Source organism: Chelonia mydas, chromosome 16 (genome assembly GCF_015237465.2).
Source record: "Chelonia mydas isolate rCheMyd1 chromosome 16, rCheMyd1.pri.v2, whole genome shotgun sequence".
Lineage (NCBI taxonomy): Eukaryota > Metazoa > Chordata > Testudines > Cheloniidae > Chelonia > Chelonia mydas.
In genome coordinates, this window is record NC_057857.1 from 24,970,031 (window position 1) to 24,997,999 (window position 27,969).

Sequence of the window (27,969 nt, forward strand, 5' to 3'; positions counted from 1 at the left end):
GGGGGAGGAAGTCTAATGAACTTGCTAGTTTCCTTTTAACTATAGAAGGAATGTTTGTGTACCATCAAGTGGTCTTAGAAGCTGTTGGCAGAGATTTACAGCAGCTATTTAAAGATGTGTATATGGGACCTTGTGCAGCTACTCAGCAGTTTCTGCAGAATCTTTGCCACATTTTCTTCTACTTCAGTGCACAGAGCAGCAATCATTAGTACTGCAATAGCAGTTCCGGAAGCAAGCCCAGGAACTGAGTGGGGTATTGCATGTAGGGCTGATACATTCCTCTGCTGCATGGTATTGTGTATTTTATAGACTTGTTTATAGCCGGCAGAGTATGTGCACAGACAGCTGACATTGAGATTACACAATATTCATCAGCTTGCAGAAATCACTATTGGCACAAGAGTGTACAAAGGGCTGCCATGCTGCAACAACTGCTACGATGCAGCAACAACTGCTACAATGCAGCAAACTCTTAGTTATTTCCATTGACATTTCTTTTCTGGGTAAAAGGATAGAGAAACTTCCTTCCTGTGGCACTGACTGCTGAGCATTTCCTAGGAGCTCAGAATGTTCATTTCTTTTTAAGTTTGTATAAAGCAAACTCCTTGAGAGAGAGAAAAATACCCCTGTTGTTCCCCCTGTGCCTTTGGGTTTAGAGGCAAGAGAAAGTTCTGGTGCATCTGTAATTTTTCAGTTTGTCTACCAAAGTCCATCAGCTTTAGCTTTGAGTGTTTAGAAGATAAAAGTGCATTCTGCAGAACATTGTGCTAACTTAATACCTTAATTTTTGTCTTGGCAGACTATCACAAATTCTTCAGGTTGCCAGACTTTAAAAAAACAAAACAAAAACACCCTCCCTCCCCACAATGATTCTATTATATTAATTCCTTTTGCAAAGCAGTAATAGTAACTCATAGTTGAGAACTAAACCCTTCAATAAAAACAGAATTCCCACCCCAGTAGTGTACACATGTCTTGTAATAGCATCTGGGAATTAATAGCTATTTGATATCCTCTTATGATAGCACCTCTCCATTCAAGAGGTCCTAAAGAGCATCACAGGCTGTATTTATACTACTGAGATGCAGCCATCTCTTTTGTGTGAAGGGTGATAACCTACTGCCCAGCTGTACCAGAACACTGTGTAGAGGAGGGGCCATTTGGCCAAGGACACTGGAGCATAGTGCATGTATTTATGAAAGTGCCTTTGAAAACTTTTATGCTCAAATGCGGTTTTCACTTTTCATGTAAAAGAGACCTGTTTAATAATGCTGACTGGACATTGCTTTCTGCCAAGCATAACTTAAATTTCACTGGAAGAACTCAGTACTCTTTTCTTGCCCCTTTCGCCTTAGTTTAGTGAGTATGGTGTAAATTTTCCATGTTTGAGAGGGAAATGTTCGTGTGCTAAACACTGACTTGTAATGCTTAATGCATCTTTGTCTACTGTTAGTTACTATCTACTATAATGCATAGGAGGCCTAGCTATGGACTGGGAGGACCCCATTGTGCTAGGTAATGTAAAAACAACAAAAAGTTGGTCCTTGCCCTGAAAAGCTTATAGTGTAAGTATAAGACAAGAGACAACAGGTACAAATAAATAGATGGGGAGAATGTGGAAACAGTGAGACCATATTTGTCAGCATGGTAGATAGTGGTATCAGCACGACAGTGGCATGATGCCTATTAAAAAAACTTGGCAATGGCTAGGCCAAAGGAGAGTTTTAAGGGGGTAATGAGATTGCTTTGTGGACGTTTACAGGGAGCTCGTCCCACAAGTGAGGGCAGTGTGGGAGAAAGCACAAAGGTGTTTGAAAATTTAGGAAATGTGCGATGGAGGCTGGCATCATTTGTCTATTGGACATGGGAGACAATATTTTGATAGAGATGATAGGCAGGATGGGAATAGGCTGTGAAGGGCCTTGAAAGTGAAGACCAGCATCTTACATTTGACGTGATATAAAATGGGGAGCCAGTAGAGGGATTTTAGAGGGGTGACAAGGTCAAAGAGAGAGGGTAAGGGAATGATCTTTGCAATTCTGACATACAACAAAAAAAAAAGTCAAGCTAGTAGTACTTACCATGAGTCAGCACCAGGCTGATGTTACAGGCATATTTACATGCCACGGGCTCTAGGTGGCCCCCAAACTTATACATCTCAAGGTAGGCCTCCCCCCAAGCACCAGTGTGGGGAAGACTTCTCAGATGCATAGCATCTGAATGCAAAATCACCGGCAGATTACTACTAGTTCTTTTCTGCAGAAGGAAATATCTTGAGTGCAAAGACTGAAGGGTCCACTATGCTTACCAATGGGATGACATACATCAAAATACAGATTCTGAATTTTAATGTTAAATTATAGTGCAGCAGGTTTGTCACTGGTTTGTAGTTTCATATTGAAGGATCCTATCCTTCTGGTATCACAGTGATGCTTGGGGTAGGGAATGTGGGGAACTTCCTTGGTGTTTATATGCATGCATTATCCACAATACTTTTTTCATAAATTCAAAAATATTCCCTAGGATGCTCAGCACATGGTAAAATGATGTAGACATCTTGGATTTAACAATCTTGAAAATAGTTATTTTGCTGGGACAGAGCCGGAAGGTTGGTTAATGCTAGAGTACAAAATTTATTATGGCATACAATTCTAGCTTCACCTAGATTGTAGCCACTGAGACACTGCTGACCTTGAGCACTCCACATTTGTTTAATTTAAGTTGCAATAATTACAGTACCATAGTACAGTGTATATGGTTAAACTTCAACCTAACTGCTTGTTTTAGGTCATGAGCCAGCATCTCCCATAATACAGTGTCCATGTATTAGCTGACTTGAAAGCACTTTGGGCCACTTCTAGAGCAAATATCCAACAAACAGTTGCACTGCATGGGCTAAAGTAACCTATTTTCCAAAGGAGTAGATCAATAAAATGTGAAAAATGATACTTTTAAACTAATTTCAAACAAAAAATTGACAGACACATGCACAGAAGAGAGATAAGGTGGGTGAGGTAATATATTTTATTATAAATTGGTCCAGTAAAAGATATTCTCTCTCCCACCTTGTCTTTCTAGTATCCTGGAACCAACATAGCTATAACACACCAAACAATATGCATAGGACACAAGTATGAAACACAAAGCTATGTAACCAATGTTCTTGTTCTACCCCTTTAATAATGAATGGGTCACTTTCTGCAAGCGTAGGAGTGTTAAATCAAATGGACTTTGCTTCCCCAAATTCCTTCTGTGTTTTTTGTTAGATGAGTGATTTGAGGCAGGGGACTGGCTTACTATGCAGGCTACCGAATATAATGGGGTTCCAATCCTGACAAGCACCTGGATCCTCTCTAATCTAAATAATGATAAAGTGGGTGGAGTCTTGCTGTGCACTGTTACACAGCAGTAGCTTTCCACTTAGGACAACAGTGCAGAGTTGAACTTAGCTTCTCCACTGTGACATGATTATTTTGAGGCCTCACTCATTTACTTAGAGCTGGAGGGCACAGCCAGGGGCCCACTTATGCAATGGAGAAAAGGAACCCAGTAGAGGGATTTCTAGCAGTCAGTTACTGACCCCTCAGATCTTGCAACTTGCTTTTAAATAAAAACAATTCTACAAGACCTTCTGGCTGCAATGCAAATGGTTGAGTTGTGTATTTCTAGACAGCCAGAAACTGTGTGTGTTTGCCCTGCAATGTAAACTCAGGCTCAAGCCTAACCTCCCTTCTATCTACATACAAATTCCACTGTCGCAGGACCCCACAGGTGGAGAGAGTCTGAGTCAAGCTGGGACCCAGGTGTGACCAGGGAGGGTACATGCTGACAGCCAAGTCAAATATTATGATTTTTGAAAATCTTGTTCATATATAAAAAAAAGTTCTACCAATCCTAAAGGATCAGACATAGTGGACATCAGTTTCGTGGTAGAGATGGTAAACTTTAGAATTGTAAAGAGTCCTTTTCAGAATCAGTTAATCAAGTTATAGTCCAATGTCCAAATATTCAATATCAGGGCGGTCCAGTTGGGACTGGAGATCTCAGTCTTACGACTCAAACTTCCCCCAAATAAAGCTTAAACAGATCTGAGATGAAAGGATCAGGTCCCATGAGTTTTTATAGAGATTTTTGCAGCCTCTTGACAGCACTAGTCCTTGGATGAACAATAGGCTTTTAAAGTAACCTATTTGGTAAGCATCACTGGCAATTAGGTACATGGATTAACATAAGGCAACTGTCTATCTCCCACCATTTTGCAGGTGATTTACTACAAACTTCAAAGAGAAATTAAGACAGTGACATCAGTACATTTAAATGTTAATTCAGAGATCAAAAGAAGATCTTAATAAAATACAGCATAGACAGGAATGTTTGATTACATTGCCAATCTCTACAATATGTATGTAAACACACAAAACACAAACACTATCTACTAATATGTCTCTAAAGGTTGAATCAGGGTCAGGTAGCCTGCTAGTTGCTTAACTCTTTCTGGCCCCATGTCACAAGCTGGGACCTAGGGTTCATGCCCTATTGCTTTACATTGTAGACACAGTCTCACTGGATTCATTCTCTGTGATTCTGCCAAAAGTATCCCACAGTCCTATGGGCTAACATTCTATGTTCTGTGACAGCGAAGTTTGGTTGACAGTCAAGTTTTTCCACACTGCACCATGAACAAAGGGCTAGAGCAGCCATGCTTTGAGGGTGCTGGAATATAGGTGGTTGGACTGGAGCCCACATAATATAGTGTCACCCCTTATGGGGTGGCTGAGCCCAAACATCCGTACTGGAATTTTATTGCCCCGAGCAGCCAGAGCCCTGTGAGCCCAAGTCAGCTGTCACAGGCCAGCTGTGGGTGTTTTAGAGTGCATCTACACTGCTATAAGAGAGCTCAGAGTTGCCATATTCAGCTTGATTGTGTGTTAACTCTGAAGCCTAATGATGAATGTTTAAACATCAATATTGCTAACTAGAGCTAGGAAAACTTGTAACAAGTACCTTACGTGATCATAGAATCATATAAGATTAGGGTTAGAGGAGACCTCAGGGGGTCATCTAGTCCAACCCCCTGCTCAAAGCAGGACCAACCCCAATTAAATCATCCCAGCCAGGGCTTTGTCAAGCCGGGCCTTTAAAACCTCCAAGGATGGAGATTGCACCTGGTAACCCATTCCAGTGCTTCAGTGACATACTTTGACTTTTTTGTGTGGAATGTTCATGAACATTACAATGTTCTCAGATGCATTATGACAATATTTGTATAAAAGTTATGTTGCTCAGTTGTTTATCACATCAGATAAATAATACTGTTTCCATTCTCTAAATGGGTAAGCAGCAGCAGCAATTTGTGCAAGCCACTCTGGAAAAACTATATATTTATAGACTTAAGGGAAGCTGGCAGGCTCTGCAGATATGTTGTCAGAGCCAATCTACAGCAGCAGGTAAAGGTCTTAGTATGTATGACTCAAACCAGCATGGGCAAAGCTCAGCATGCCTGTCCTTTGCCATCTCTGCTATCTACTCTAAAACTGAAGGGAAACGCCACAATCACCTGTAGACTCAAACCTCTGTTCCATAATGCATGTACAGGCTCAGTGATAAAAACTGGATGTTAAGGGTGAAATCCTGATCCAACTGAAGTCAATAGGGCCAGAATTTCACCCAAAGACCTTGGTTTTAGTGTAGAGGTGCTGAAATACTACGGTTATGAGTCATATTAGTGGCTGCATATAGCCAGTGTACCCACTGATGCTCCTTCCCGTGCAACCCTAAAAGAATATTTTGCCTTTTTATATGTTTTGAAGTGTTATGGTCACTTACAACATTGTATAAAAAGTTCTCTCTATGAATTTCTCTCATCACAAGTCTAAGTATATTTATATGCAAATTAGTTGCCTTCCACAGGTTTCAGAGTAGCAGCCGTGTTAGTCTGTGTTTGCAAAAAGAAAAGGAGTACTTGTGGCACCTTAGAGACTAACAAATTTATTTGAGCATAAGCTTTCGTGAGCTACAGCTCACTTCAGAGGATGCATTCAGTGGAAAATACAGTGGGGAGATTTATATACAGAGAGAAAATGAAACCATGGGTGTTACCATACACACTGTAAGGAGAGTGATCACTTTAGATAAGTGAATACCAGCAGGGGGTGGGGGAGAAATCATCCCCCCCCCCCCCCCCACACACACTGTTCCTCAGACGTTCTTGTCAACTGCTGGAAATGGCCCACCTTGATCATCACTACAAAAGGTTCCCCCCCCCAGCTCTGAGAATGCCACCATAGAGGTCCTGGATTTCAGTCTCTTTCCTAGCAGCCTAAATTTGGCCTCCAGGATGTCTCTCCTACCCTTCCCTACGTCACTGGTACCTACACGTACCACACCCACCGGCTCCTCCCCAGCACTACACATAAGTCTACCTAGGTGCCTCGAGAGATCTGCAGCCTTCGCACCAGGCAGACAAGTCACCATGCGGTTCTCCCGGTCATCGCAAACCCAGCTATCTAGGTTTCTAATGATCGAATCTTCCATTACTAACACCTGCCTTTTCCTAACCGCTGGAGAGGTCACCTCAGTGGGAGAGGATACCCCAACATCTTCTGGGAGGAGGGTCCCAACTATGGGATTGTTTCCCTCTGCTCCCGTTGACCGCTCTCCGTCTCTGGGCCTTTCATCCTCCTTAGCAGTGCCGGGGCTGTCTGACGGTAGATTTGTCCCACCTCCGGCGTCCCAGAAAGCCTCCTCAACGCACCTCTTTGCCTCCCTTAGCGCCTCCAGATCCGCCACCCGGCCTCCAAAGCCCCTGCACGGTCTCCGAGGGGCAGGCGCTCCTCGCACCCAAGGCGCACGTAGGCCAACAGGGCTGCAGGAATCGGAACAGTGGGTCAAACCTCTGCCCCAGCCCACGCTGTCCCCAGCCGCCCGCCCCAGCCACCGCCAACACGGAGCCCAGCCGCCGCCCGCCCCAGCCGCCGCCCGCCCGCCCGCCCCAGCCAACACGGAGCCCAGCCCCCGCCACCGCCACCACTGTCCTCAGCTGCTGCCACAGACACTTGGCACCGCCGCGCGCTGCCCCCGGGCGCTGCTGCTCCGGCCGGAGACGCCCTCGGACCGTCCCGCTCCGCAGCCCGCTGAACGGAGAAGGCGCTGCAGCTCCTGCGCACAGAGCTTTTATTTGCATGTTCCCGCCTCTACACAGCGCTGATTGGTGAACTGTGGTGGCGGGGGTGAGGATTGGCTGAACTGCCTGTCACTGTGGTGAGCCCCAGTGCCCGCGACCGGGCTCGGCCTCACCGTCGCGGCTGCAGCAGTGGGCGGGGGGCTCGGGCCGTGCGGCGGCGGCGGGCCGGGGGCGGCGAGCTGGGGGCGGCGAGGGGACCCCCGCGGGGACCCCCGCCCCTCCTCTCCTCTCCTCCTGCTGTGGGCACAGTAGCCGGCCGGCCTCGGCCTTCGGGAGCAGCGCGCCGGTGAGACCCGGCCGCCGGGGCAGGTGAGAGCCAGAACCGCCCCCATCCCTGAGGCTTGGCCGGCCCCCCCGGGGGCCAGGGGCGGCCTTGGAGCTCCCGCTTCCCCGGGGCCCCGCGTCACCTCAGGCGCCCCCTGGCGCCGCTCTCGGACGGGGAAACCCCTCCCCCACACCCGGAGATCCCGCCTGGACCCTCCTCGAGACCCCTCCCCCACACCCTCCGAGACCCTTCCGCTCCCCTCCCCCAGAACCTCCCTGCCCCACACTTGCGGAGCCCCCTACACCCCATCCCTGCGACTCCTTCCTCGCCCCCCGCACTCCTGGGACTCCCTGCTCCTCATCGCTGAGACCCTTCCCCACACACCCTGGCATCCCCCCTACTGCCTCCTATCCCTGAGACCACTCTCCACCCACTCGCGGGACCCTCCCCTGCTCCACCCAGACCACCTCCTCCCCCCCGCCAAGCTTGGGATGCCCCCCACCCGCCCATCCCTGAGATCCCTCGGCACCCACTCCTGGGACTTGCCACCCGCCTGCTGGAACGGCCTGCTCCCGTCCCCCTTGTCGCCTACCTCCGGACCCCTTCTGCCCCCTAGGCCCCTCACCAGAAATCCTGGGATGCGCCCCACCTTCTCCATTCCTGAGACCACACACCCTTGGGACACACCCCCACATCCTATTCCTGACACCCTCCCGTTCCTGTCACTTGCCCCCAGCCCTCCCAGCAGGTGAGTCCCGGGGATACCTCCTCATCTATGTTGCAAACTCCCTCTCCAGGGTCTGGTGAGATCAGAACTGCCTCCCATCTCTATCGCTCATTCTTCCCAGGATAGGCGAGACCCTGGAATGCTCTCCCTTGCTTATCTCTGTTACAAACACTCCCCTACCTGGGGGTATTCCTGAGGCACCTCTCCACTCCTACAGCTGCATACTCTCAGAAAGTGAGACCCTGGGACCACCCCCATCCCTATCACTTACCCCTGCTCTCTTGAAACAAGTGGCACTCAGGACTGCCCTGCTCATCCATGTTCCTGGCAGATCTTGCCACACATCCTTGGAACAATGGAGACCCTGGGACATCTTCTCCACATAGCTGTCACAAATATGCTAGGATATCTCCGAAACACCCGCCAGGACAGGTGACACCTTGGGTCACCCCCTCACTCCAGGTCAGGTGAGACCCAGAACGGCATCCACAATCTCTTTTGTGCATGTAATAGGTGAGGCCAATCCCTAAGACACCCCATTCCTGTTACTCACCTTCCCTCATCCCAAGACCAGGTGAGATCCAGAACCTTCCCCCCCTCACCCCATCCACAAGATCCTCCCTACCCTCATCCCTGTCACATCTAGCTGGGATAGCTGAGACTTTGCAATCCTCCCACCTAGCCCATTCCTGCCTGTGTTTTTCACTCTCTTTCACACACAGTTCAGATGAGACCCCAGGAATCCTCTTCTCTGCCCTAGCACTGAGATGCCCAGGGGCCCTCACCATTGCTGTCTCCTTCTTTCTCCAGGATTGGAGGGACCCAGGACACCTGCCTATTTCTGCCACTGGCATCTGGCATCCCCAGGACCTCCTAGCTCTAGGACACACACAGGGGATAGGTGAAACCACAGGCTTGCCCCTTGTAGAGACTTGAATCTCCTATCTCTGTGACACATCCCACAAAACTAGGTATGTGAGACTGGGTCCCGTTGGGGAGTGTCCTGACTCCTTTCCCAGCTTTCTGCTTTCCCATTCCCCCAGAACAAGTTAGATCTTGGAAGAAACTCAGGAGCCACATTTTGAGGATGGTGAGATGGTGTACCCCCCTGGAACTAATGGGCCTTGGGATTCTCACACCCCCTCCCCTTGTACCTTGTCAGACCTGGGGACCCTCCCCCATCCAGTCTCTCCTCTCCACTCCCATTCCATGTGATAGGCGAGTCATAATCTCCCTACCTCATGGTTTATGTGTATTTGGTTGGGACTGGGCACCTCTGAGACTGGTAAGTCCCTTTCACTGTCTGTCCTTGGACAAGTGGAAGGAGCGGGGTGGTGGCTGGGTTTCCTCATTGTCAAGTGCCTGCCCTAGAGCAGTGGTTCTCAGCCAGGGGTCTGAGGCCCACTGGGGGGCTGTGAGCAGGGCCAGCATTAGACTAGCTGGGGCCCAGGGCAGAAAGCCGAAGCCCTGCTGCATGGGGTTGAAGCCCAGGCTGTGAGCCGCGCCACCCAGGACTGAAGCCGAAGCCTGAGCAGTGTAGCTTCATGGGGGCCCCTGTGGCATGAGGCCCCAGGCAGTTGCCCTGCTTGCTACCCCCTACTGCTGGCCCAGGCTTTTATATGCAGAAAACCAGTTATTGTAACACAGTGGGGTTGTGGAGTTTTTATAGCATGTTGGAGGGCCTCAGAAAGAAAAAAAGTTGGGAACCCCTGCCCTAGAGCATGACTAGGGTAAATCAATTTGCTCATCATCACCGTGTGTGTGTGGAGGAGGACTGCTGTTAATATTGACACTTTCCTCCTTTGCAAATACTTCAGCATTTTATGCAAAATAGAGAGATGAAAACTTGTCCAAGGTGTATATATTTCTCTTTCCATTGGGTAATTTTTTGTTCCTATCCGTTACAGTGCAAGTGTGTGGTATTCATATTATCACAGTTTCTTTGTTTATCGCATTCATGCACCCTCCCATCATCACCTCAGACATCCTGTCAGCAGCAATAATGTGAACAATCTATAGTATTGATGTCTCCTACTCTAGATTTGGTGCCCAGTCTAAGAGGCATTAATCAGCTCATTCAGTGAAAAGGCCCTTCGTAGGGTGGGGGGGTCAAAAGCCTTTACAGCTGTTTGGTTTTCTATGGTTGTAATATAAATAAACTCAAAATCTTTCCATTTTTTCCTCCCCTTTAAGAAGTCTGTGAAGAGCCTTGTAGTATTTTAAGGTTTTGGCTAAATAGAAAGGAAGCCTTTGCATTTCATTGCCTCTTCTATGTGTTAGTAAGAAAGTAGATGGTGTATTAATTAAAATTTGTTTTGGACAGAGAGATTTGCAATATTAATAGTTGGCTTCTATATAGTGCAGTGATAAATGCCTGAGAGATATGGACAATTAACTAGTACTGCTCATTCTCTGCACTGTTGTTTCAGAATATAGGGATGGAATTTCCAGCATTTTGATAATTTCATGAGGAGGATGTGAGGAAGTCTTGGAAGTGGAGGTGCTCTTTGGGTTGTAAGATTCAAAGGATGTTGTGCTTTTTCAGGAAGACACATACAATGAGGGCTACCCTTGTAAACTGTAACCCTGCTGAGCAGGACATGGTGAGGGTAGGTGGAAGGCACAGACAGTTGTAGCAGAGAATGCTTTGTGAGATAATTTGGGAAACTAATCACATATTGTTTGGGATGACACTCTACAAATACAATTTAGAACTTTGTTTGACAGATATGTTCTGATTGCATTTTGTAAATGTGTCTTTTTTTTGCTTCAGAGAATATGGATGACTAATGTTTTGGCATATAATGAAAAGGGTTACAGTTGAATTATGTAATTGAAGAACCCAAACATGCCTTTTGCATGTAGTTGTTGTCCTAGATAGACTAATATTCTATGATTCTATGATTCTAACTGAAACCAATGAAATGGAACAAATGCAGACTGTTGCCTTATTAAAATTATTTTTTATTAACGCAGCTGTTTACTATAGAAAAACTTATTCTGTGTCCCAAAGAGATTACAATTGAAGATAACAATATTTATTTGTATCTTGTCTAGCAGATGCTTAGTAATCAAAACTGGGCTTACTTTCATACTGAATATTGATTCTGGGACTGGCAGTTATTTTTGGTGTGTGGAAAAGGAGTAACAAAAATAAGTGAGAGGGAATGATCTGTATAAAGTTTTTTCTTTGTTTCCAAAGTTTGTTCTTCTCGTGATGGGATCCGTTTGAAGAACAATTTAATAGGATATTGTCACCTGAATTATATTTTGTAAACAAACACATTTTATTTATCTGTGATAAACGTGTTTATTGTAGATTATGAACAGTGAAGAATTCTAAAAATCCAGTTTACTTGTCACTATTTTATGTTTTTAGCTTACTTGTATTTCCCTACCTTGAGTAATATAAATCTATTAATTTAGTTCCACTTTTGTTTATAGTCAATTTCACTTTTAAGTTCTAGTTCTTAGTGCTAAAATGTTTGAATTCAAACTCTGTAGGGGGAAATGTTGATTTGCTTAAAAACACTTATTGGATTTTTTTTTAAATGGAAACATTATTATTGGTCTTATATTTACCAAATGTAAGTTGCTTTAAATCAAATTAATCACAGTCCAGTTCATACATATAATTCTTCAGTACTAAAAGAATTCCGCCAAATTCTTAAACCTTACCACTTGAATGTAATTCAAATTATATTTTTCTGAGTTCTCCAACATTTTCCCCAAATAATATTAGTGTAATTGAACAGAATGAAGTGTTTTATTTTAGCCTAGCATTCTCTTTGGCCAGGTTGATCTATTTTTCAGGGAAGAGCAAGATTTTATGAGGATTTGTTCTGTAGAGGAGGCCCAACAAGGAATAAAGTGTTAATAAAAGCCCCTGTTTTTGTGAACATTAATTAATATTAAACAATGAAATGTTGTCCAAGATTTTGTATTATTGCTGATGGCTCCCACCAAAATAAACACCATAAAACAACTTCAACAACTTCCCCTTATTCCCTTTCTCTTTAGTTGTGTAGTCTTTCATAGGGAGGAAATTCCCTGTTTGAAAGCCTTTTTTTTTTCCCCCTCAGATAGTTGTCCATTTTTGGGAAAAAGAGAGTGTTTAGATAGTGGGTTTTGTTGCTACTTTTGTGATTGAGGTATGATCCTTCTTGTGTGCATTTGTCTTGTTTTGTCTTAAAGAAAAAAGTGGAAAGGGAAAAGAATAGCAAAGACAGAAAATGAGGTTTCTTTCTGTTTGTCTTTCTCAATTTCAGACTAGTTGCTGGGGAACCAGAAGGCACAGCATATGATCTTATCAGCCACACTGAGACCTTGCAAACTTTTACCAGTGCCACGCTGTTTCAGGCATTACTGTACTTTTACCTGCCTTTCTAGTCACAGGCTCATGGCAATGTTGCAAAAAGTAGAGTTGTTTTAGCTGGCTAAGCCAGACTCTTATATGACAGAAGACAAAAAAAGGAAGATAGGAAATAGGAGAAATAAGATAGGGAATGAAAAATGACAGTAGCAAAGGGCTAGTAGTAGGATCCTCAGGTTCACATTTTAGTTGAACCTGATGGAGGTGGTAATTATAGAATCACGGCTGGAATGGCTAAAATGTAGGGCTGAAAGGGACCTTGAGGTCATCTACTCCATCCCTTCATGCTAAATCAGGATCAAGTATACCTAGACCATCCCTGACAGGTGTTTGTCTAACCTGTTCTTAAAATCTTCTCCAGTGATGGGGATTCCATAACCCCCCTTGGTAACCTGTTCCAGTACTTTGCTATCCTTATAGAATCATAGCAATGTAGGACTGGAAGGGACCTTGATAGGTCATCTAGTCCAGCCCCATGGACTGAGAGGCAGGATTAAATATGATGTTAGGCCATCCTTGACAGGTGTTTGTCTAATCTATTCTTAAAACCCACTAATGTCAGATATTTCATAGCCTCCCTAGGTAATTTGTTCCAGTACTTAATACCCTTACAGTTAGAAAGGTGTTCCTTATGCCTAACCTAAATCTCCTTTGCTGCAATTTAAGCCCATTACTTCTTGTCCTGTCCTCAGTGGATAAGGAGAACAATTTATCATCATTCTCTTTATAACAACCTTTTACGTACTTGAAGATTGTTATAATGACCACCCTCAGTCTTCTCTTCTCCAGATTAAACAAATCCATTTTTTTCCATCTTTTCTTTTAGTTCATGTTTTCTGGACCTTTACTCATTTTTGTTACTCTCTCCTGGACTTTTTCCAGTTTGTCCACATCTTTCCTGAAGTGTGATGCCCAGAACTGGACACAGTACTCTAGTTGAGGCTTTATCAGTGCTGAGTAGAGTGGAAGAATTACTTCTTGTGTCTTGCTTACAACATTCCTGCTAGTACATCCCAGAATGATGTTCACTTTTTTTTTTCAGCAATATTACATTGTTGACTCATATTTAGTTTGTGATCTGCTGTAAGCCTCAAATCCTTTTCTGCAGTATTCCTTCTTGGCAGTCATTTCCCATTTTGCCTATTTGTGCAATTGCTTATTCCTTCCTAAGTGGAGTACTTTGCATTTGTTCTTATTGAATTTCATCCTATTTAATTTAGGCCATTTCTCCAGTTTGTCAAGATCATTTTGAATTCTAATCCTGTAGTCAAAAGCGCTTACAACCTGACCAGCTTGGCATCATCCTTAAACTTTATATTTGTACTCTCTATGCCATTATCCAAATAATTTATGAAGATATTGAATAAAATTGGACCAAGGACAGATCCCTGCCAGACCCCACTTGACATGCCCTTTCAGCTTGCCTGTGAACCAGTAAATACTATGCTCTGAATATGGTTTCCTGACTGATTGTTCACCCACCTTATAATAGGTTCACCTAGGCTATATTTTCCTAGTTTGCTTATGAGGTCATGTGAGACAGTATCAAAACCCTTACTAAGGTCAAGATATATCACATCTACTGCTTTTCCCCATCTACAAGACTCATTACCCTGTCAAAGAAGGATATTGGGTTAGTTTGACATGATTTGTTCTTGACTAATTCATGTTGAATGCTACTTATCACCTTAATATTTTCTAGGTACTTACTAATTGATTGAATTATCTTTCTTGGTACTGAAGTTAAGATGACTGGTCTATAATTTCCTGGGTTGCCCTTACTACTCCTTTTTATAAATAGTTACTGTATATGCTGTTTTCCAGACCTCTGGGATCTCTCCCATCCTCCATGAGTTTTCAAAGATAATTGCTAATAGCTCAGAGATCTCTTCAGAATATCCTTAGATATTCTAGGATGTATTACTGAGGCCCTGCTGACTTGAAGATACCCTTAGAAAAGTTAGATATGTCTACACTGCAATTAGGCACCCGCGGCTGGCCCGCCCCAGCTGACTCATACTGAGGCTGCGGAGCTGTTTAATTGCCGTGTAGGCATTTGGGCTTGGGCTGTAGCCCGAGCTCTGTGACCCTGCCACCTCACAGGGTCATAAAGCCTGGCTCCAGCCTGAGCCCAAATGTCTGTACCACAGTTAAAGTGCCACTAAGCTCAAGTCCCTTGAACCCGAGTCAGCTGTCACCAGCCAGCCACAGGTTTCTAATTGCAGTAGAGACCAACCCGAAGTAATTCTTTATTTGTTCTTTCCTTAATTCAGCCTCAGATCCTACCCCATACTACAAGGATGTTCACTATGTTAGTCATCCAATTACTGCTAATCTTTTCGGTGAAAATTGAAACAAAAATGACATTTAATACTTTGGCCAATGCTGCATTTTTTGTTGTCTTTCCCTCCTCATTGTGTGATGGCCTACACTATCCTTGGTCTTCCTCTGGCTTCTAATGTACCTGTAAAATGTTTTCTTGTTACCCTTATCCCTAGGTAGTTTAATCTCATTTTGTTTCTTGGTTTTTCTAATTTTGTCCATACGTGTTTGTACTTTTGTGGGTTTTTTTGTTTGTTTTTTAATATTCATCATTTGTAACTTGAACTACTTTCCACTTTTTTTTATGATTCTTGGGGCTGGGGAAGAGGGTTGGGGTGCAGGGGTATGAGGGCTCTGACTGGGTTTTCTGGCAGGCCCCCGAGCCCACACCCCCAGCCGGAGCCCTCACACCCCTGCACCCCAACCCTCTGCCCCAGCCCTGAGCCCCCTCCCAAACCCCGAACCTCTCAGCCCCACCACATTAATTTTGTTATGTGCGCCAATATGAAGGTCATGTGTCACACAACACCTCCGTATTGGTGCACATAACAAAATTCATAACATGGGTGGGAAAAATTAGAGGGAACACTGACCACCACCATTCCAGAACTTGGGGACAGTTATCCTTTTCTTCCAGGAGGAGTGCACACCAACATTGTGATTCTTCAGATACGTGAGAAGAACTGCTCTTCAGTACTGAGGGAGCATCAGTTTGTCACTGTACAGTAGACTGGGGTACCATCCATGGGATACCCATTGAGTCCAGTATTGATGACACAGAGATGTTGGACATTTTCAGGGCTGCTACTTGTTCTTCCATACATGTTTGTACCAAATATGCTGTTACAGTGGCATCTCAATCAGATCCAAACTTTGTGAAGGCAGTCCTGCAGTCATTATTTAAATAGACTCCAAGACCCACCTTCTACGAGTACTGCATGTGTTATATTAGTGGAATATATGTCTGCAATCACTCAAAGAAGAAAACATTGTTACTTACTTGTTCTGTGACAGTTGTTCTTCAAGATAAAGGTGCAGATGCGTATTCCACAATCCACTCTCCATCCCTTCTGCATTAGAGTCTCTGCTTTTGACATTTGGTACAAAGGAATTGAGGGGAGTTGGGGTGGTGCTGCTTCGTAAATAGTTAGGTGAAGGGCTAATGGGCACAGCATATGAGCACTGCCCTATGGGTACTGCTAGGCAAAGTGCTGTGGCTTTGGCGTGCTGGGTGTGAACTTGGAGGGTTGTTGGTATGGGTGGGAAAAGTATGGAACAGGTTTTTTTGGTGGGAGGGGAGGAATTATTAGGGAGCTTCCCCCATGCAGACGCTGGCTGACCCCTAGCCTCTCCCATTCAGTCAGGCACAACTGCCATGTCCTCATGTGTCCCTGTACCCCCATGTGTCCTTGCACCCTCTGCCCACACTCAGACACTCACTCACCCCATCCCCATGTGGCCCTGCACCTCCTCCCCGTTCCTATATGGTGCTGTACCCCATTCCCATGTGTGTCTGTGCCCCCCCTCTATCCCTATGTAGCTTTGCACTCTCTCCCCCACCACCATGTGGCCCTGCACCTCCCTTCCCCCTGCGGTCCCATTCAGCCCCTGCCCCAGTCTGTACTCCCCCACTAGCCTGTAGGAGCCCCTGTCTGACCCCCAGCACCCTATGCTGTCTGTCTCCCCACAGCCCCTATCTCCTGACCTGGCCTGATAGGTCCTGCGAGCAAGGTAGTCTCTTTCTCTTCCCTAGCTGGCTGGGAGCTGCTGCTTTGTTCTATCGCCACAGCACTCTCTGATGGGAAAAAAGTGGAACTGAAGCAACATTTCGGCGGAAGGTTTTTTCTGCGCAAAATTTTTAAAATATGCATGGCTCATTAATTATGTGCTTGCACAGTAGCACAGAATTCCCCCAGGAGTAATACGAATTTATTTTTTGTGCTGTTTGTTTTTTGTATTTCATTTCAGTTTGCCCACTAACTAAAGATGAAAGTTGGTTTTTCATTTACTGGTTCTCTTCCACTAGCATAATATTACAATATTTGTTTTGCAAACAGTGCAGAAAATGTTTAAATCTAATTTTTTTTTTCAATTGAAAATAGGAAAAAATATGAAAACATTAATTTGAATGTTGGGTTTAATAAAACTTTTTAAAACAAGCATATTTTGAACCTCAGATATGTGATATATTGAAAAATTATTAAAATATATGAAAAAGCATGCAATCATGAGAACAAAACTTGGACACTAAAATCTTTTACTAATGGTGGTGGTGGAGGAGTAGTCAGTAATCACAGTTTGACTTTAAAGCTTTTTCAAGATGCTTTTCAGCGTTCTAGCATGTGGGCCTTGATCTTGCAAACACTTATGCACATGCACAACTCTACTACTGTGAGAAGTCCCCCATTTCAGTGGGGTTAGTTGCCGTAGCAAAGTAAATCGTGTGTCAAAGTTTGCAGGATCAGGGCTTAGGGCAGCGACTGTTATAGTTTCCATTAAAAAAACCTGTATTAACATACTCTAAAACTTGTGAAATTTCATTAACATCGAGTGTTGCATTGAATATTTTATTTTGTGTTATTTTATCGTTGTGGACTTTCACACTTGTATTAACGTTCTTGGTAATCTTATACTCATGTCTTGAAAAACCTGCCCGGCATTTAGTAGCGAAAAATTAAGCCTATTAGCCAGGGTCCAAATTGTTGCCATTTTGTAACTTAAAGGGCTCAGTCAGTTGTTCACTCTAATCAGTTGTGGCAATTTTCAGTGACCTTTTTATTTAATAAATTATTTTGCATTGGCCTTTGGCTAGTAGTTTTAGTTCTCTGGCTGTTGTCTGGCAAAATTTCTAGAGTGTATGTATGAGAGGGTGGTTGAGTGAATGTGCAGGAGAAATTGATAGGATAAATTAGTAAAAAGAATGATACTGTGAGATTTTGGAAGGTAAATGTGAGAAGGAAAGAGAAAATACAGGCGAGAAGGTAGAGAACTCAATGTAGACAAAGATATAAAGGTGCAAAGGTATGACGGATCTGGGGGTCATAGTGGATCATAAACTAAATATGAGTGTAACACTATTGCAAAAAAAAGCAAGTATCGTTTTGGGATGTAGTAGCAGGAGTGTTGTAAGCAAGACGTGAGAAGTTATTCTTTCTTTCTACTCCACACTGATTAGGTCTTAATGGGAGTATTGTGTCCAGTTCTGAGCACCACATTTCAGGAAAAATGTGGACAAACTGGAGAAAGTCCAGAGAAGAGCAACAAAAATGATAAAAGGTCTAGAAAATATGACGTATGAGGGAAGATTGAAAAAAATGGGTTTGTTTAGTCTGGAGAAGAGAAGACTGAGAGGGGACATAACAGTTTTCAAATATGTAAAAGGTTGTTACAAGTAGGAGGAAGAAAAATTGTTCTCCTTAAACTCTGAGGTTCTGATAAGAAGAGTGGGCTTAAATTTTAGCAAGGGTGGTTTAGTTGGGATATTAGGAAAAACTTCCTAACTGTCAGGATAGTTAAGCACTGGAATAAATTGCCTAGGGAGGTTATGGAATTTCCATCACTGAAGATTTTTAAGAGCAGGTTAGACAAATACCTGACAAAGATAGTCTAGATAATACTTAGTCCTGCCATGAGTGCAGGGGACTGGACTAGATGACTTCTCGAGATCCCTTTCAGTCCTATGAGTCTATGATTCTATAAGGAGGAAAAGAGGAAAATGTCCTGGAAAAAAATTTAGGAACAGATCCACCACAAGCTATTATAGCAAAGAAGGAACAAGTGGAATGAAGCCAGGAAAGGAAAGGAAGTAAAATAAAAGCAAGAAGATGTAGAAAGCTATGCTTTTTAAAAAGTCTTACTAAATAAAATGTCAGGTTTCAGAGTAACAGCCGTGTTAGTCTGTATTCGCAAAAAGAAAAGGAGTACTTGTGGTACCTTAGAGACTAACCAATTTATTTGAGCATGAGCTTTCATGAGCTACAGCTCACTTCATCGGATGCATCCATCCATTCCGTGGGAAATTCCAACACTTTAATGTTTGTTTTTGTCCCAAAATGGGTCAAAAGGTGAAATTTTTCACAAAATGGGAATTCAAAAAAATTTCAATTCAGAAATGTTGAAACATTTTTTTTGACATTTTGGATAGAAATGAAATATTTCTGCATTCCTGAAATCTAAATTGTTTTGTTGACCTGAAACTCTTCCTTTAGAGACAGATGATCATTAAACTGCATTCCTCTTGCCTTATGAGAGTTGTAGTTTGGGACCCCATTGTCTCCTATGCACTGGGCTCCCTGGAGGACTACATCTCCCACAATGCAATGCAGTCCCAACTGACTTAGTTGTTTCGTTCCTCAGTGGAGTCAAGTGACTCTGGATGCATCCAGGGAGATGTAGTCCAGCCAAGGAACCTGAAGGGCCTTTAGTTTCCTCTACAGACGAGGCTTCCTGGCAGGAATACATTTTCCATGATACATCTTAAGGGCCAGATTCATCGGTATACTTCAGCTGCTTTTTGTTGCTCTGTGATGCTGTAAACTGAGTTTAATTGTCCAGTGTGCTCTGGCTCCTTTGTGCTCCTCTAGTGTACTGGTAAAATTGCCCTTAAAAGATGAATTTTTTAAAAAAAGATTTAAGGTTGATACTGCATATTATCAGTTCTTGAGAAATATTGCATAGTAGCTTTCTCTGTGGGTTTCTGGTTTAGTGTTCATGTATACAGCTTTTAATAATTGTGTTTAAAAAAAAAAAAAAGGGAAATTTCCAGACCAAAAACTATGCTAACATAAGGGTAAGTTTTAGAATACTTATTAGCAACAATAAGGTAAAAACATAACAGGGATATTTTAATTATTACAGCACTGAACATTTGAAATCAAGGAAATTCAGATATGTTAAGGTAAGAAATGCACAATTAAAGCACCCAAAGAACCTTTACTTGGCCAGGCCGCATGGGGCTGGGGAAGAAGCGCCAACCTGTCCCTCCCCACCCCTAGCTCTGGTCCCTTCCCACCCCCAGCCATGTCCTTGGCTCCCAGCCTTGCACCTGTCCCCAGCCTCAGCGTGGCTCTGCACCAGCCCCCAGCCTTGGCTGCTAGCTGTGGCTCCGTTCTTGGCCCAGGGCCGAGGCTGGGGGCAAGGCTGGGAGTAGAACTGCACCTGGCCACGGGCCCAGCTGCTGGTCCCCACTGCAGCCTGGCTGTGGCTCCACTCCCATCCCAACTACAGCCCCGCTCCTGGACCCAGACCCACCCCCAGCTGTGGCCCCAGCACTCCTGTCCGCATCCCCCTTTTCCCCCCAGAGCTGCAGCCCTGCTTCTAGCCCCGGCTCGGAGGGGTGCGGGGGTGTGGACCAGGAGTAAGGGGGAGTGTGACCCTTCAAACTTTGGGGACCGCTGGTGTGCTAGATATGCAATGGTCTCTCTTTCTGGTACCAGTTCAGTATAAATTGAAGTAGGTTCCATATATACATTTGCCTGGGCTGCTTTGTTAGAGTAAAAATGTGGATCACCTTGCTTTATAGTGTGTTCTAATCCTGTTGGTTTCTTTTCTGGGAAATTTTTGGTGTAGCTGTGGGTGTTGAGTTGGACATTTTGACTGGTTTCTGTTTTGTTCAAATGTGGAGGATTCCGTATCTCAGGGGATAATAATTCAAAGGTTGTTGCATTCTCTCTAGTTTCCTATTTCTGAGAATCTGCTAGGAGATGCAACTGTTGGTTTTTTTGACAAAGCCAGGTTTGAGCCTGTCATAAATGTAAAGGGAAGGGTAAACACCTTTAAAATCCCTCCTGGCCAGAGGAAAAACCCTTTCACCTGTAAAGGGTTAAGAAGCTAGGATAACCTCGCTGGCACCTGACCAAAATAACCAATGAGGATAGAAGATATTTTCAAAGCTGGAGGGGGGGAGAAACAAAGGCTCTCTCTGTCTGTGTGATGCTTTTGCCGGGAACAGAAAAGGAATGGAGTCTTAGAACTTAGTAAGTAATCTAGCTAGATATGCGTTAGATTCTGTTTTGTTTAAATGGCTGATAAAATAGCTGTGCTGAATGGAATGTATATTCCTGTTTTTGTGTCTTTTTGTAACTTAAGGTTTTGCCTAGAGGGATTCTCTATGGTTTGAATCTGATTACCCTGTAAGGTATTTACCATTCTGATTTTACAGAGATGATTCTTTTATTTTTTTTCTTCAATTAAAATTCTTCTTTTAAGAACCTGATTGCTTTTTCATTGTTCTTAAGATCCAAGGGTTTGGGTCTGTGTTCACCTATGCAAATCGGTGAGGATTTTTATCAAGCATTCCCCAGGAAAGGGGGTGTAGGGTTTGGGGAGAATTTGGGGGGGAAAGACGTTTCCAAGGGGGGTCTTTCCCGGTTATGTATCTGTTAGATGCTTGGTGGTGGCAGCAATAAAGTATAAGGGCAAAAGGTAAAATAGTTTGTACCTTGGGGAAGTTTAACCTAAGCTGGTAAAAATAAGCTTAGGGGGTTTTCATGCAGGTCCCCACATCTGTACCCTAGAGTTCAGAGTAGGGAAGGAACCTTGACAGAGCCTGTGCTAGCTCATGTAAAACAGTGTCATAACGGTGCTCTTGGTCAGTAACGGTATCCGTGCATATTGCTCCAAGCTGCAGCAACTTGGTTTTACTTGTGTTCTTTAGCCACTACTTCTGTTGGAGTAGGATTTATGGGCTCATGGTTCTTCTGCTGCCATCTTCCTGCTGGAACAAATAGTATTTAAAATTAGGCGCTCAAGTTGCTAAATTTTTAAAGAATAATTATATGTAGCTGGGGATAGGAAACCTGGGAGATGGTCAGCTTTTTATGTCTTGCCCCGCATACTCCAAACTATCTTATCTGGAAAGAGGATTTAGAAAAAGTTCACGCTGTGGGTTCTGTTTCTTTTAGTGCTGAGGTTTATGTTGGCTGCCCTAGCCAAAGAGTAGTCAAATAGTACCATGGAACCTGCAGGTACTATGTAGTTTTAATTTAGTTTGACCTTCCATCATGAATATTAAGGAGTGAGCTCTTCGAATTAGCAGAGCTCAACCCTAATTGGTTCTGGCATAAATCTAACAATACCCTAGAGGCAAGCTTGTGAAGCAGTGGATGAGATTGTGCACTGCAGAAACGCTATAAGAAGAAAAACGATATTGTATGGTTAGTTAAGGCGATTTCCAGAGTAACTCCTGCCTTCACATACAGGAGACGTAGAGTTCTTTTTTGTTTTGTTTTTTTGTAAGCATTCATTTGGTTACATATTTGCCTCTGTTCCTGGAACTTTCAGTTTTCATTCCTGTTAGCAGTAGTAGCAACCCCTTTTTGCAATACTGAAGTGTTTCTGCAGTATTAAACAAAAAAATTAAAAACAATATTCAGTTAATTTAACAGTTCCAAAAGTACAAAATTCTCACAAAAATACATACAAACAATTTTGACTTAGCAAAACTAAAACTGAACTTACTCCCATCCCCAATCTTGGCAATTAAAAATTAAAAAATTAATAATGCAGTTACAAATGTAATATTTTCTTTCTCAGTCTCTTCCTTTTCTCTGGTTCATTAGGCTAGCACTGAAATTCTGGCAACAAAGAACTAGAATGCCTTTTCATTGTCTAGTTCAGATATTTGTTGATAAGACAATAAAGAGGATAAAATTTCCCTAGGCTGCATCAAGTTTTCTTTCAATAAAGGAAAAAGAATCCTCTACTTTTCACTGAGAAAGGAAAGATGGTTTTTGAGGTAAAGTAATGGATGCGACTCAGTGTGTCCGGGTGCTTTTGCTGGCTATGCCACAACCTTCCAGTGTAACTTTGGACAAGTCACTTTAATTTGTCTGTTCCTCAGTTCATCCATCTATAAGATGAGGATAATAGTACTTCCTTACCCCACAAGATATTGCAAAAATATACTCATTACTCATCAGGTGCTCAGATACCACAGTGTGCACCATAGAAAATCCTATAAATTGATATAATAATAAGGCTGAAAACTAATGGTAGATGTCTGCACTGTATAGAAGCCACATTTCATGTTCTAGACCACTTGACATCTATTAAGATGCAAACATTTCGTATAAATTTGGGTCTGTGTGCCCTCATTATTGGAAAAGGCAATTTAGACTTTTTAATATCTGCTGCAACATTCTATAAATGTCATTATTTTGAAAATCATTACAGGGTGACCTGTGAAATTAGGTTTCAGAGTAACAGCCGTGTTAGTCTGTATTCGCAAAAAGAAAAGGAGTACTTGTGGCACCTTAGAGACTAACCAATTTATTTGAGCATAAGCTTTCGTGAGCTACAGCTCACTTCATCGGATGCATACTGTGGAAAGTATAGAAGATCTTTTTATACACACAAAGCATGAAAAAATGGGTGTTTACCACTACAAAAGGTTTTCTCTCCCCCCACCCCACTCTCCTGCTGGTAATAGCTTATCTAAAGTGATCACTCTCCTTACAATGTGTATGATAATCAGGGTGGGCCATTTCCAGCACAAATCCAGGGTTTAACAAGAACGTCTGAGGGGGGAGAGGGGGTAGGAAAAAACAAGGGGAAATAGGTTACCTTGCATAATGACTTAGCCACTCCCAGTCTCTATTCAAGCCTAAGTTAATATCCAATTTGCAAATGAATTCCAATTCAGCAGTCTCTCGCTGGAGTCTGGTTTCGAAGTTTTTTTGTTGTAATATCGCAACTTTCATGTCTGTAATCGCGTGACCAGAGAGATTGAAGTGTTCTCCGACTGGTTTATGAATGTTATAATTCTTGACATCTGATTTGTGTCCATTTATTCTTTTATGTAGAGACTGTCCAGTTTGATCAATGTACATGGCAGAGAGGCATTGCTGGCACATGATGGCATATATCACATTGGTGTATGTGCAGGTGAACGAGCCTCTGATAGTGTGGCTGATATTATTAGGCCCTGTGATGGTGTCCCCTGAATAGATATGTGGGCACAGTTGGCAACGAGCTTTGTTGCAAGGATAGGTTCCTGGGTTAGTTGTTCTGTTGTGTGGTATGTGGTTGCTGGTGAGTATTTGCTTCAGGTTGGGGGGCTGTCTGTAGGCAAGGACTGGCCTGTCTCCCAAGATTTGTGAGAGTGTTGGGTTGTCCTTCAGGATAGGCTGTAGATCCTTGATAATGCATTGGAGAGGTTTTAGTTGGGGGCTGAAGGTGACGGCTAGTGGCGTTCTGTTATTTTCTTTGTTGGGCCTGTCCTGTAGTAGGTGACTTCTGGGAACTCTTCTGGCTCTATCAATCTGTTTCTTCACTTCCGCAGGTGGATATTGTAGTTGTAAGAATGCTTGATAGAGATCTTGTAGGTGTTTATCTCTGTCTGAGGGAATTGGAGCAAATGCGGTTGTATCGCAGAGCTTGGCTGTAGACAATGGATCGTGTGGTGTGGTCAGGGTGAAAGCTGGAGGCATGTAGGTAGGAATAGCGGTCAGTAGGTTTCTGGTATAGGGTGGTGTTTATGTGACCATCGTTTATTAGCACTGTAGTGTCCAGGAAGTGGATCTCTTGTGTGGACTGGACCAGGCAGAGGTTGATGGTGGGATGGAAATTGTTGAAATCATGGTGGAATTCCTCAAGGGCTTCTTTTCCATGGGTCCAGATGATGAAGATGTCATCAATATAGCGCAAGTAGAGTAGGGGCGTTAGGGGACGAGAGCTGAGGAAGCGTTGTTCTAAGTCAGCCATAAAAATGTTGGTTCTATACTTTGGTCTCAACAAGCTGAATTCTACATGCTGACAACTGCATCACACTTGTGTTCTAGGGGAGAGGCATGCTTTGAGGTAGTTGACCTTAGCCAATTAAGGATTTTGAAGAGGAGGACCAGCACTCTGAAATAGATATAATATAGAATGGAGAACCTGTGTAGGCTACAGATCACAGATGTAATATGTTCTCATCTACCTGTTCTGCTTAGGAGACAGACAGACATAGTCATTGTTGAATCCAGACATCACATGTAAGAGAGTGTGAAAGTAAAGAATCTATTTGATTTTTTCCTTTTGATCAAGTCCAGTGATGCTGTTATTCTAACACCACTGATTAGTCAACAAGCTCTTGATCCTTTATGGATGATTCAGTACTTACTGTAATGACCTCACCGGCAGCTATGCTTGGTCGTGCTAGTGTGTGCAAGTGGCTTACATGCTCCCAGATAGAAGACGCAAACAGCTGCATGGAAAGGACTCCTAGCTTACCCCTGAGCTAGAGAAAGTGATGATAGGCCCGATGCCGTTCAGCCAATCCACAGGCAAGGACCCATCCTGGTGATCCCAAGGCAGATGTACAGGCTCTTAAGGGATGCAGTCTGTCCAGTCTGCTCAAAGTCACTACCTGGCTTGGAACACTTCCACTGCCAAGTAGTTTTGGTAGACTGACTTGCTCTTGCTCCTGTTCCTCCTCTCAGATAGGCTCCAGCCAGCCCCTGCTCCTTCTCCCAAATCTGCTCCATCTGGCCCTTGCTCCTGCTCCAGCCCATGCCTGTTTCCACACTAGCCAGCCCTTGCTCCAGCCTGCATCTGGCTCCTACTTCAGTCAGCTGCCTGGCAATTACGATACTGTATAAAACTGTCTAGAAGGAAGAGGGGAAGGTGACTAAGTGGAGTCATTAGTGACTGGAGAAAGGGGCATGGCTAATAGGTGGAATCAAATCACTTGAGATGCAGAAGGCAGGAGTGAGTGGAGTTGTAAACTGTTGAGGAGCATTGGTTTGATAGAATCTAGAAACCGCTGGAGGGTGGGTAGGGCATTTAATAATGTGCTTCTATATATTAATGGCTACCTTATCTTATTTTTAAGTCTACAGCGATGAGTTCACTAGATAGTACTTTCTCATTATAACTATAATAAATGCAAAGCTGCTGACTCATAATGCCCAAAGCTGAACAAAGAAAGTTCTTGAATGGAGTGAAGAAATGATAACAGATAATGTGAGAAGATTTTCAAAATGATGAGAGTTTCATAAATTATAAGGCCAGAAAGAACAAATACAATCATATGGCCTGTGTTATGCAGGAGATCAGACCATAGGATTTCCTTGAATTTGATCTAGAGCATATCTATTAAAAAACATCCAGCCTTGATTTGGAGATTTTCCATGATGGAGAGTCCACAGCTAAATTCCCTGTAAGGCTGCGCAGCAGGCTCTCAAAGGCCACGCCAGCGGGGAGAGGAGCCCCTCCCCCTGGCCCAGCCCAGCCCCACTGGAGCTGCTGCGGCCGGGAAGAGGCGCCTCTCATCTGGCCCCGAGCTGCTGCGGCAAGAGAGGGCTGGGAGGAGTCTTCTCTCCCCACTGCAGCCCAAGGGCAGCCTGCACCCCAAACCCCTCACCCCTGGCCCCACCCCAGAGTCCCCCCCTCCCCACATCCCAACCCTCAGCCCCAGCCCTGAGCCCCCTCCTGCACCCCAAACACCTTATCCTTGGCCCCACCCCAGAGCCTGCACCCCCAGCCAGAGCCTCACCCCCCCACACACCCTAACCCTCTGCCCCAGCTCTGAGCACCCTCCCACACTCCAAGCCCTTCAGCCCCACCCCACATCACCTTCATATTGGTGCACATAACAAAATTCATTCCGCACATGGACATAAAAAATTAGAGGGAACACTAGTCCACAGACCTTGGTGAATTGTTCCACTGGTTAATTACAGTAACTCCTTGCTTAAGGTTGTAGTTATGTTCCTGAAAAATGCTACTTTAAGTGAAATGATGTTAAGCAAATCCAATTTCCCCATAAGAATTAATGCAGCTTGGTTGAGGTGGTGAAGTCAGAGAGTGGAAGAGGGTGGGATATTTCCCAGGGAATGCCTTCCTGCTAAATGATGAACTAGCACTCTGGCTGAGCCCTCAAGGGTTAACACATTGTTGATAAGGTAGCCTCATGCTCTACAAGGCAACACGAATGGAGGGAGGGGAGACAGCATGGCAGAGAGAGACAGACACACACACTGTGTGTGTGTGTGTGTGAGAGAGAGAGAGATGTGCATTGCCCTTTTAAGAACTCTGACCCCACTCTAAGTACACTGCCTTTTTAAGTAGATCAGCAAGATGAGACAGCTGCTGCTGCCAGCAGGCTCCCTCCATCCTGTGCCCTGTTGTTGTGTCCCCCCTTGCTCTGTGGAGATGGCGTAAAGGAGCGGGGGCAGGAGTGGGAGGGAGGGGGACACCCTGACATTAGCACCCTTCTCCTCTTCCGCCCCACCCCCCGGACAGCAAGCAGGAGGCTCCCGGGAGCAGCGCCAAGGCAGAGGATAGGAGCAGCACACGGCAGTGGGGGGACAGCTGAACTGCCCAGCAATTGATAGCCAGCACAGGGAACTTAGGGGAGCTGATAGGGGGGCTGCTGGCCCACCCTGTTCCAAGCCGCCAATAGCCTGCTCTTTCTGCAAGCAGTGAACAAAGCAGGCAGCTGTCAAACGTTATAAGGGAGCATTGAGCAACTTTAAACCAGCATGTTCTCTAATGGATCACCAACGAAACAATGTTAACCGGACAACGTTAAGTGAGGAGTTACTGTACCATGACTGTTAAAAACTGTGCCTCTTCTTGCGTCTGTATTTGTCTAGCTTCAACTTCCAGCTATTGGATGTTGTTATACCTTTGTCTTCTAGATTGAAGACCCACCTATTATCCGATTTCTGTTTCCCATGTACGTACTTACAGATTGTGATTGTCGTCCTTAGCCTTCTGTTTGATAAGCTAAGTGACGACAGTTGTATACAACAAATGGAGAGGAGGACAGGTAATAGGCGAGTTGCAGATTGTACTAATTTGGTTGACCTATTGTACCCTCTCTACACACTTGCACAACATACATCATTTGAAAGCTTATTATGTCTACGTTAAGGTGAGGTATGATGTGGAGCTGTCAAGTGGTTCTGTTACCATAGAAATGGGGATAAACAATGACACCATTGACATGTTAAAATGACCACTCTGAAATATTTGCATTAGTTTCTGTTTAATAACTATTTCAAGACATAAAACTGGATTTTTTGTGACCTCAAAGCATCACAACAATAACCTAAAGGGTAAAATAAAATCTAACAATAAACGTGTACAGGTGTTACTGAAATGTAATAGCGCTG

The 27,969-nt window shown here is 44.1% G+C and overlaps 1 protein-coding gene across 7 annotated transcripts in view; it reads left to right on the forward strand.

The window, feature by feature from the left end:
* Nucleotides 1-7,280: 7,280 nt before the first annotated feature.
* RALGPS1 (Ral GEF with PH domain and SH3 binding motif 1) overlaps nucleotides 7,281-27,969 on the forward strand; it is a 375,247-nt gene continuing 354,558 nt past the window's right edge. For 2 of the 7 annotated variants that reach the window (XM_037879493.2, XM_037879505.2), the window contains exons 1-2: nucleotides 7,283-7,492; nucleotides 8,986-9,146. The gene's annotated coding sequence lies outside the window, so the exon portion shown is untranslated. Of the gene's footprint in view, nucleotides 7,493-8,985; nucleotides 9,147-19,726; nucleotides 19,767-27,969 lie in introns of all 7 variants that reach the window. The other 5 variants (XM_037879504.2, XM_037879503.2, XM_037879494.2 and 2 more) reach the window with 4 other exon arrangements.